Source organism: Bos grunniens, chromosome 17 (genome assembly GCF_055505025.1).
Source record: "Bos grunniens cultivar Pamir isolate PY7600 chromosome 17, Bosgru_T2T1.0, whole genome shotgun sequence".
Taxonomy (NCBI): Eukaryota; Metazoa; Chordata; class Mammalia; order Artiodactyla; family Bovidae; genus Bos; species Bos grunniens.
In genome coordinates this window covers 8,121,158-8,132,900 of record NC_141181.1, presented here as the reverse complement: position 1 = coordinate 8,132,900, position 11,743 = coordinate 8,121,158, and positions in this window count along the sequence as shown.

Genomic DNA, 11,743 nt, shown 5'->3' with positions numbered 1-11,743 from the left:
GGATGAACTGAGAGAGTAGCATTGAAACATGTACTGATGCACCACCACCTATAAAATAGAAAACTAATAGGAACCCGGTGTATGGGATCTTTCTGTGAAAAAGCCAGAATCCAGGCAGCTGTAGGACTTTAGGAACAAACTGACAATCCCTTCACAGCCACCAGGACCACCATCCTCGATCCTGAAGAATGAGTTCCAGGCCTGCTCAGCTGTCCTTGCATCACTCAGGACAAAATACAGATCAGGGAGAAAGAAGTGGACCTTGAGTTTGGGCTCGACCAGAGGACAGAGGGGCACCTTGAGATGCAGTTTTAATTTATTTTCTTTTTTATTTCGTTTTTGTGGTGATCCTTTTATTTATTTCTTATTGGAGTATAATTGCTGTACAATGCTGTCCAACAGGAATCAGCTGTAAGTATACATATATCCCATCCCTCTTGAGCCTTCCTCCCCGCTCCATCCCACCTCTCTGGGTCATCACAGAGCACAAGCTGAGCTCCCTTTGGTATACAAAAGCTTCCCACTGGCTAGCTATCTTATCCATGGTATTTGTTTACCTGGCAATGCTGCTGTCCCAGTTCATTCCACCCTCCCCTCCCGCACCACTGCACGTCTGTTCTGTGCCTGTGACTCTATCCTGCCCTGCAAATAGGTTCATCTGTACCATTTTTCTAGATTCCATATGTATGTGTTAATACATGATATTTGTTTTTCTGACCTACTTCACTCTGTATGACAGACCCTAGGTCCATCCTCATCACTACAAATGACCCTATTTTGTTCATTTTTATGGCTGAGGAATATTCCACTCTATATATGTACCACATTTTCTTTATCCATTCCTCTGTCAATGGACTTTTAGGCTATTTCCACATCCTGGCTATTGTAAATAGTAAGTAAGGCCACTTTGAATGACAGTCCCATGACACTGAGTTCAGCAGGGCAGGGACCCAGATAAGCTGCTCTGAGAAGAAGTAGGAGTGCATGGCAAGCAGACAGAATCAAAGGCGGTGTGGGCAGTAACTAGCTTCCCTTAGCAGTAACTTAGCTCCCTGCCCATCTGGGAGGGAGCTAAGGCGAGAAGGAGGGTTAGGAGAACACGCATCAACTCACTGCAGAGGGCAACAGGTTCAGAGACAACAGGTTTACTTCTTCCCTCCTGGTGACTTCTTGGCAGTCTAGAACATTCTTCAGTATGCAAAACTATTGCTCATCTATCATTCTCCTTTCCCCTATTTACATTTCAGCTCTCTCTCCATCCTCCTGCCTGCAATCTCATTTCAGTGGTAGATTAAGGGAGACTTCTTGGAGGACCCCATGCTCTTCCTCTAAAACAAATAGACCACTTTAAATATCACTTCCTCACTAATTCACTCCTTCATTCACTCAATAGCAACTGTCTTTGGTTTCAGGAAGTGTCACTTGGAAGTGCAATTGTATACCTGGAGCAGCTGAAGGAGCTGTTTTTGCAGACTGAAAGAGAAAGGGAACGTGAAGTCGCTCAGTCGTGTCCAACCCTTTGTGACCCCATGGACTGCAGCCCACCAGGCTCTTCTGTCCATGGGATTTTCCAGGCAAGGATACTGCAGTGGGTTGCCATTTCCTTCTCCAGGGGAATCTTCCTGACTCGGGGATTGAGTCTGCACACAAAACCCTTTCTAAAGACTCCATGAAATTAAACAGGGTCATGCAGAACATTTTCAGTTTGGAGACAGTTTATCAACTGTGGATCCGATCAAACATCACACCCAAAAGGAGCATTCAGAGACACTCTAAACAATAAAACTCTTGAAATTTCTGAAAAAGACAACTCTGGAGATTAATACATGTGTCTATGACACTTCCAAATGGACCCAAAATGAAATGTCTTTACAAAAAGTGTATTATTGGGTCATTGTTTATGTGTAAGTATAAATACCAGCCCTATGCAGTCACTTAGTTTCAAGTAGCACCAACCCCACGCAGACCACCCACTTTTATTTTTTCTGGCTCCTGTTTCTCTGTAGGAAATGAATAGAGACGTGTGTTCACATACACATACACAGGTACTTACACATTCACCTACATGACACCCAGCATGTTCTTACACCTGAGGTGGAGACCCTTACTTATAAACGATTCACTGAGTAATAAAGTCCCCTTGACCCCTTCTGTGCATAAAGAGCTCAGAAAAAAAGGAAGAAAATCACGCAAGGACTTGGCAAAAAGCTAAAAATAACAAGGGCTAAGAATAACAAGGAAAATTTTAAGGAGAAAAAAAATTTAAGTATGGTTTAAAGAGAATAAAATTTTTCAACACCAGAGGAAAGACATATTTCTTCCTTAGGTTTTCAAATCTGAGGTCCATAGCCAAGTAAATATGAAGAAATATGATGGCTCCCAGGTGGTGTTGGTGGTAAAGAATCCGCCTGCCAGTGCAGGAGATGTAAGAGACACGGGCTCAATCCCTTGTTCAGGAAGATCCCTTGGAGGAGGGCATGACCACCCACTCCAGTATTCCTGCCTGGAGAATCCCATGGACAGAGGAACCTGGGAGCCTACAGTCCATAGGGTCGCAAAGAGTCATACATGACTGAAGCGATTTGCACGCAGGCACATGCCTCAGCTTCTAGCAGCTGAGAATTCAATGAAATCTGGGTAGACTATCAGCTGGGATGTCTGCTCTGGAATAGGAATAGAGATAATTTTACTAAAACTTTAATGCTGTCAAATATTAATAATAATCCAAGAAGGCTAACAAATGGTTAATATGGGGAAACCTGGGTTTAATGAAAAGAAAAGCAGAATTTCTTATCTAGGTCTCAAATATTCCTACTGAATATAAATGGATATCAAATTCATATGAAATTTTAAAAAAGGTATAACCTGCCACACTTTTCTTTTTTAAACCTAATCACAGAAAATTTATAGCATAAATGTTTTAAATCCCAAATTCTAATGAATTCAGACATTTGGAGTCACAACACTTTCAAAATTGTGCCCAAAAGATACCAGCTATTTTTGGTTTGAAGAGCTATGGAACACTATATCCCTCTACTGCCAGCCCTTGGACCATTACCACCATGGATAAAAACTGTCCAGAATACAAGAGCAGGGAAGTCAGAGGTCAGGCCTCCCTTTCTAGGAGATGATGCTCTTGATTGACTCTAGGAAGAACAGGAGGTGTAGGACTTGCTTTAGCCAGGGTATAATTCAGCCCTAATTGAGAAGAGAGCTTTGTGAAACCAGAATGGGCAATGTGTGTTCTTTAATCCACATTAAATACCTCTTTAGATAACATTTTATTTCTCTTGAACTTCTTTTAGTCCTGGAAAAAAAAAAATTTTCTGGAGAAGTCTGGTTTTCTGCTCCCTCATGGTGAGTTGAGTTGGACAAATCTAACTAAGAATATGGCTTCCAAGAGTAAGAATTTGCTTTGATTGAATAACATGTAGAAACACTATATTTCACACAAATCTATGTTTTCCTGTTTTTTCTTCTTTTTTTTTTTTTTTGCTTTTATCATTTTGTTTTTTCTTTTTTTGTAATTAAATATATGTAACAGAATTCGTCATTTTAATCATTTAAAACATGCATTTTAATAATTTAAAGTGTGGCACAGATAGCCGATCCCTTCTCCAGCAGATCTTCCTGACCCAGGAATTGAACTGGGGTCTCCTGCATTGCAGGTGGATTCTTTACCAACTGAGCTATCAGGGAAGCCCGTATATAACAGTATTTGTTACCTTAATCATTTAGAGAATGTAAGTCAGTGGCATTAGTTATAATATGCAGGTAGTGAAAGTTGCTCAGTAGTGTCCGAATCTGCAACCCCATGGACTATACAGTCCATGGAATTCTCCAGGCCAGAATACTGGAGTGGGTAGCCTTTTCCTTCTCCAGGGGATCTTCCCAATCCAGGACTGAACCCAGGTCTCTGGCATGGCAGGCAGATTCTTTACCAGCTGAGCCACAAGGGAAGCCCAATATGCAGGTAACGCAGTGGTAAAGAGTCTGCCAACCAATACAGGAGACGCAGGAGACATGGGTTCCATCCCTGGGTTGGGAAGATCCCCTGGAGTAGGAAATGGCAACCTACTCCAGCACTCTTGCCTGGAAAGTTCCATGAACAGAGGAACCTGACTCACTACAGTCCATGGGATCGCATAAGAGTCAGATGACTTAATGACTAAATGTTACTCAATCAATGTTACACGATCATCATATTTACTTTCAAAACTTTTTCATCATCTAAAAGAGAAATTGCCCCCATTAAACAAGAACTCTCCATTTCCCTTCCCCTCAGCCCCTGGTAATATCTAATCTATTTTCTGTCTATGAATTTTCATACTCTAGATATTTTACAAGTGTAATTGTTCAATATTTGCCCTTTTGTGTCTGGCTTATTTCACGTAGGATAATGTTCTTAAGATTCATCCATGTTGCAGCACTTATCAGAGCTCCATTCTTTTATGGTTAAATAATATTCCATTGTATGACTAGATCTCATTTTGTGTGTCCTTTCATCTGTTGATGGACATTTGAGTTGGTTTCACCTTTGTGGCCATCATAAATAATGCTGCAATAAACATGGCACACTACTACCTGTTTGAGTCACTATTTTCAATTCCTTTGAATTATATCTAATACCTGCTGCTGCTGCTGCTAAGTCTCTTCAGTTGTGTCCAACTCTGTGCGACCCCATAGACGGCGGCCCACCAGGCTCCCCCGTCCCTGGGATTCTCCAGGCAAGAACACTGGAGTGGATTGCCATTTCCTTCTCCAATGCATGAAAGTGAAAAAATAAAGTGAAGTTGCTCAGTCGTGTCTGACTCCCAGCGTCCCCATGGACTGCAGCCTACCAGGCTCCTCCGTCCATGGGATCTTCCAGGCAAGAGTACTGGAGTGGGGTGCCATTGCCTTCTCCATCTAATACCTAGGAGTAGAATATTTGGGTCTTGTAGTAATTCTGTTTAACTTTTTAAGGGACCACCTTGCCATTTTCCACTGTGGCTGTACCATTTTGCATTCCTACCAGCAGTTGTCTTCCCTTTTTGAGCAACTTTTTCTTAAGCCTTGAAATAGACAAAAAGAGAAGGAAGGAATGAGGAACTCCCTTGTATCACAAGGAGGCAGCCTCTGTCATCTTTCCCCTTGTCAAATGGTTCTTATTTTAACACTTGGTTTTGTTTGTTTTTTTACTGTTCGTTTTTTTATGACACGGGGATGTGTAATTAAGTGTGTATTTCTCCTTCTGGTTCACTAGCCCATCTTATTTCCATTTTCCATGATCAGGCTGTGGGAAAGCATGACTTTGGTTGGGTAGAAGGCAGCACATCCAAGGCCTATTATTAGTTACCCCACAAGTACACTGGGAGTTGTTCTCTCTGCCCCTGATTACCCAGATCCTTCCACCTCACCAGGTTGCGGTTACACTTTCCAGCCTTTTTCCTCCCTGAACAAGTTTTCCCATGTCATTGCCCAGAGCAATTGCAGGCAGCTCTTCCTGCTTCTGGCAGATTGATTGTCTCATTTAGTGGTGTGGTTTTCCTTTGCCTAGAAAAAGAATTTCTTCTGCATTAATCTTTTGTCTAAAAATTCCAAGAATAACTCCACTAAGTATACAAGTTAATGGGTCCTCAGCATGTGAACTGCACATGATTGCAACCAAAAGGATCACAAATGGCATTTTTGAAAACTGCACTCCATTCATCTTTTTGGCCCATTACATGTCTTGAGCAGAGGAGTTTCAGCTGGTTAATATATTAAGTTCTCAGAGAGTGAGAACCTCACTAGAGGGCACATTCTCAGTGTGCAACCAAAAGGAGACCCTCTTCTCACGTTGCCAACTACTTAGGAGACAGAGACATCTCACAGACAAGAGATCATTACTGAGTGGCCAGCAGGCCCAGGGTAGGAGGAGTTGAGTCATGTACTCTCCTTGGTACAAAATTGAATGGGTTCCAAAAGCTCAGTAATCAACCAAGAAACATAATATTTTAATCCAATATGTTTTAAAAATAGAAATTAATACAAAATATACATGACAAACACTATATCAAAATTTTAAATAAAGATAGGATTAGTGTCACTGATTCTTCCTTCTTCCTCTAGCTCCAAATGGTTCAGCACAGTACTAGAAGCTAGAAAGATTTTTATTATAACAACAACAAAAAAAGGTTGAATTATTGTAATATTTCTGAGGTTGCACTATTCTGCTTCCTCACATTTCTCTCCCATGTAATAACTCACACAGCATGCTGGGCAAATCTGTGGACCAAGGAAAACTTATGCAGTGGCTTCCATCTGATTCTTTTCCTCACCCCCACCTCCAGATACTCAGTAGGCTCATGCTATGCCCTGACAACTGAGAGCCTTTCACTTGGGCACCTTAGCTATGCCTACTGTCCCCCCAGGTAAGACAAACTCTGCATTTCTCCTAGCCTTGTGCAACCACACAAAACAAAAAGAGTCTATCTCAAATGGAAAAAAAAAAAAAAGTTTGGAATCAAAAGGGCCTAAGATTGCTGAGAGAAAAAATTAGGGTCATGTATTTTTAGAATAAGACAGCGCCCAAACCAATTCTTTTTATTTTACTAATAAAGTGAGCTTTAAAATGGCTTGTGCAATGAGCTACACTAGAGCATAGCAAACACTAGAAGCAAGGTCTAGTTGCTTACAAAATTGACAGAGCTTCATCTTCAACTCCATGGTTTTGACATTCACAGCAGAATATTAAAAAAATTCAGAAATCATTGAGATGTGAAACTATTCAATTTCTTAAAGTCTATTGCATAATCACCATCTTTAATGACTTCAAACATTTATCCAGGGATGATTTTGTATCTGGGTGCTATGTTAAGTCTTAAATCATTTACTAACCAAAAGCAGAGAGCTCATGGAGAAAAGAAATGGGCAAACACAAATGGGGAGATTGAGCAAAATAAGCAGTATATGTTTCCACAATAAAACTGTTTGGTTTTTTTTTAAGATGCAGCATTTAAGTGGGTTACAAAATTTGCTAGAAAACTTTCTTAAATATTTCAGTAATCAGAGCATCTTCAAGGTTTGCCCCAGGAACACAGATGGATTTTCCAAAACTTTGCCCTTTGTGCAAAAAGGGTGTCACAGTATTAGACTTCTTTTTTAAGAAACTTCTCATTATTCTCTAAAGTGAGACATAAAATATGTTTACATATTTTACATATAACAAAGTCAGATGAAAAACATCAACTGTTAGCTCGAGAATGTTTGTCACTGCATTTAGTACAATAAACAACTGGGAGTGGGAGACTCTGAGTAGACTCAATCCCATACAGCAAAAAAAGTATCAAATACAGCTTATGGACTGGGGACGGAGGAGTAGGCATGATTCTTATTTTTCTGAGTTTTTGGTTTTCTTTTTCTGAAAATGATTACTCTGAGCCCATGCATTTTAATTCACTTTTCTTTCTTAGTATGATCTTGATGATTTTTTTCTCTTCGTTCAAGTGGTTGCTTGTTTTCTGTAAGCTGCCAAAAGCCTAAAGATTCTATATTGTTTAATGATCAGTGAGCAGAAGTTTCTATTATTCTGTTCAGTCAGTCAGTTCAGTTGCTCAGTCATGTCCAACTCTTTGCGATCCCATGAACTGCAGCAGGCCAGGCCTCCCTGTCCATCACCAACTCCCAGAGTTTACCCAAACTCATGTCCATCAAGTCGGTGATGCCATCCAGCCATCTCATCCTCTGTCATCCCCTTCTACTCCTACCTTCAATCTTTCCCAGCATCAGGGTCTTTCCAATGACTCAGTTCTTCACATCAGGTGGCCAAAGTATTGGAATTTCAGCTTCAACATCAGTCCTTCCAATGAATACTCAGGAATGATTTCCTTTAGGATGGACTGGTTGGATCTCCTTGCAGTCCAAGAGACTCTCAAGAGTCTTCTCCAACACCACAGTTCAAAAGCATCAATTCTTCAGCGCTCAGCTTTCTTTATAGTCCAACTCTCACATCCGTACATGACTACTGGAAAAACCATAGCTTTGACTAGACGGACATTTGTTGGCAAAGTAATATCTCTGCTTTTTAATATGCTGTCTAGGTTGGTCATAGCTTTTCTTCCAAGGAGCAAGCGTCTTTTAATTATTCTATTACTATTTTATTATATGAATAATTCACTTTTTAAAATCTTTAAAATGTTTGGAAGTAAACAACATGTTCTATATTATTGCTTCAAATGACACTTCTAAATTTAATATGATGATTGTAATAATTGTTAGAGTTGTCCCAAGCAATGTGTAATAAACTAACACAAGACAAGATCTGTGGAGGTATAGAAACCAATAAGCAAGGTGTATATTGAAATTCACCTCTCCAACTCCACCCCCACATCCTGACACCGCCACCAAAAATGGCCAAGACGTACTTTTCCCACTCTGTTGTTTCAATACATTTTCAAAATTCCTAGGAAGCCTGCATTTCTGCATAGAATTCAGCCAGTGCATTAGAAGGCAATTGACATTGTTGGGCCCTTTGTTTACAATTTTACGAAGCTTGTATTACTAATATGCTGCTTTGGCTCCAACCTAGTAGTTTCGTTGGTAGTAATTTTATCTGTGCTTCCTCAAGTTTAAGTCTAACATTATAACTGCTTATCCATGTCCAGTTTCCACATACTTAGTGGAAAGAAAAAAGCATCAGGTAGATGCCGTATAACAGGACTGTTCATTACTAAACTGGTATTTCAAGGAACAAGTAGAGAATATTACATACCAGCTTCAAAATATCACATTCAGCTTGAAAATACAGTTTATCATTCAGCTTGGCTTTCAAATATTTGATTTTTTCTTGGGGGGCAGGCATTTCCAATCATTATTATTGATATACACTAGGCAGGTGATAAGGTGGAGCTAAACACACTATTACTACATGCGGAATGGTGCTTGGACAGCAGGCTGCCTGAGCCGTGAAAGACAAACTGCTTCACGTTTCAGCGCTCGTTTAAAGCAAGAACGTTAAAAGATGGCCCAGTGATTGTTTCTAGGCAATCAGTGTTCTCTAAACTGAACTCCAATAAACAGAAATCGTGAAGTCAGTTCAAGCACACTTTGACTGGACTGAAAGCATTGTACAAAACAAAAAATAAAAATGCATTTTTAGACCTTGGTTGACATGCTGATTAATTCTTATTCAGACAAAATGTTCCTGAAAGTTTCTTTTCAGATACTTAGTTCAGAAACTAAATATTGGAATGTTTGAATGATCTTTTCTGATAACACTTTTGCATGCTTATATAAAAGGAAGATAAGTTTATCAAATAAAAATATGAAAATGTATATAATCCATCCTTGGACATGAAGGATTTTAGTTTTTCAGTCTTTGAATGAAGTTTATTGTCACTATATTTGTCTCTATTCTCACCAAAGTTGAAGAAATATTGAATATAGTAGAAGTAATAACAATCTTGGAATTATGATTATCATAATTTTTGATTGATATAAAATAAAAATAAGTAAATATCAAAATTAAAAAAATTATTATTATCATAATTGATGATAATTATGATTATCATAACTAGCTTAAGAAAGGAGTAGGGCTTCCCTGATGGCTCAAACGTTAAAGAATCTGCCTGCAATGCAGGAGACTCAGGTTCAATCACTGGGTCGGGAAGATCCCCTGGAAAAGGGAATGGCTACCCACTCTATTCTTGCCTGGAAAATTTCATGGACAGATGAGCCTAGCAGGCTACAGTCCATAGGGTTGCAAAGAGTTGGACAAGACCAAGCAACTAACACTTCACTTCACTTCAAAAAAGGAGTATTTGCTAAATGTGTCTTTTGTGTCCTGTGCCAAGGAACATGGTTGCTGCTGCTGCTGCTAAGTCGCTTCAGTCGTGTCCGACTCTGTGTGACCCCAGAGACAGCAACCCGCCAGGCTCCCCCATCCCTGGGATTCTCCAGGCAAGAACACCGGAGTGGGTTGCCATTTCCTTCTCCAATGCGTGAGAATGAAAAGTGAGAGTGAAGTTGCTCAGTCGTGTCTGACTCCTGGCGACCCCACGGACTGCAGGCTACCAGGCTCCTCCATTCATGGAATTTGCCAGGCAAGAGTACAGGAATGGGTTGCCATTGCCTTCTCTGAAGGAGCATGGTTGGGTCTTGGGAAAACTGGGTCCAGGGACTCAAATCCCATTAGAATGTCCTGGTTGTAGTGCTTACTTTTCTCTGTGCAGCAGTTTCATCTGTCTCTCTGTTTCTCTGTCTCTCGTCTCTGTCTCTCTCTCCCACTCTTTGGTTGCTTTTACTCATGTCTTCTGCCTACATACCTGCAGTCATGAACAACTCCCAACCTTCTCATTTTACAAAATTAGGCTCTTCAAGAGAACCAGTCACCTCTGTCAATTTCCAAAATTCTCAGGGAAGGATTCTGATGCTTTCAACATGTGTCAGGAGAACAACCTTGAACCAATCAAATATTACAAAGTAAGATCTCATTCAAGTGATATGTAATGAGAAGAGGCAGAAATGATAGAGAACATTGCACAGAAAAAAGAAGAAGAAGAAGAAAGGTGTCGCTATGCAACATTACTTTGGCCACTTGATGCGAAGAGCCAACTCATTGGAAAAGATCTTGATGCTGGGAAAGATTGAAGGCAGGAGGAGAAGGGGATGACAGAGGATGAGATGGTTGGATGGCATCACCGACTCAGTGGACATGAGTCTGAGTAAACTCCAGGAGTTGGTGAAGGACAGGGAAGCCTGGCATGCTGCAGTCCATGAGGTCACAAACAAACACAACTTAGCAACTGAACAACAACATGCAACATTACAAACACACACCTACACTCATAAGCCTTTAGATAATAGCACAAAGGGACCCAGAAGTGCTCAGATGTGTGATACAAACAAGTATAAGCCAGAGAACTTAAGAAAGATTTAACTAGCTTGAAGTCAGTAGAGAAAAACTTTCTGAAGGATGAATGATATGAGTTTTCCTCTGAAAGAGGACTTCTTCTGTTTTATTGCAAAGAGTCAAAAACTCAAAATGCTGAGCTGTTACAAAGGAAACATTCAAACCACTCAACAAAACTTTGTCAGGGACCTGTGCTGTGCTGCGTGAGGGAATGTACAAAAAACTAAGGGCCAAAGATGACCATAAAGGGTGAGGGAATAGCATGCTCATCCCTACTAAACTCTGCTTAACTGAACAATGTGCTCAAAGAATGTGAGCGGATTTTTATCAACATCGAGAGAAGTCCCTAGTAGCATTTTATAGAATATTATGTTAAATTCTGACTCAAACATTTTATCGACTTGAATGAAGGCATTTCAAGTATGCTTACAAAATTTGCCAAGAATACAAATGTGAGAAAATTTAAGAAATCAAAAATACTTCAAAACACTAAAATATAGATTGAAACCAGCATCATAAAATGTAATAGGAATCACAAAAAATAAAAAAAAAAACTGCAGCAAGGAGCAAAGTGAAAACCGGTTGGATGCTCACAAGGTGCAGATTGGGTAAAAGAGAAATCTTGTGGGGTTAAAAAAAAAACCTATAATCATCTGTTAATTGAGATGTTGCTAAAAGGCAACCTTCTGATAAGACAATAATGTACCAGATGAAACCTTTAGCGGAATTTGTAGAATTATTGTGTCGAACAAGAATACCCGCAGTGCCACTGCTGGATATGATTTACTATGAGATGATTCTATTCAACTCTGGATTCTGCATTTAAGGGAAGCATTGGCAAACTTCCAATGAAGTGGACCAGAAACTGGA